Here is a 253-nt window from a genome sequence, read left to right as displayed (position 1 = left end):
GATCTAAAATTTAACTGTCAATCGTAGATAAGTCATCTACATTATATTTCAATCTTTTTCAAATCCATCATATGGATATCCAGATCCAGATTTTGCTAAATTGAAATACACTGATGCATACTCCTACTAATTCAGGAGGTCAATCCTATCTTAACTCACGCACCGACTTGACAAATACTTGACTGTATCTAAAAACTTCCATTACTGAATTAGAAACTCAGTTGGTCTGGCACCAAAGTACAGTGAGTTGCTT

The sequence above is a fragment of the Elaeis guineensis genome, chromosome 7 (assembly GCF_000442705.2).
Source record: "Elaeis guineensis isolate ETL-2024a chromosome 7, EG11, whole genome shotgun sequence".
NCBI lineage: Eukaryota > Viridiplantae > Streptophyta > Magnoliopsida > Arecales > Arecaceae > Elaeis > Elaeis guineensis.
Note: the sequence above shows the minus strand (reverse complement) of the source record.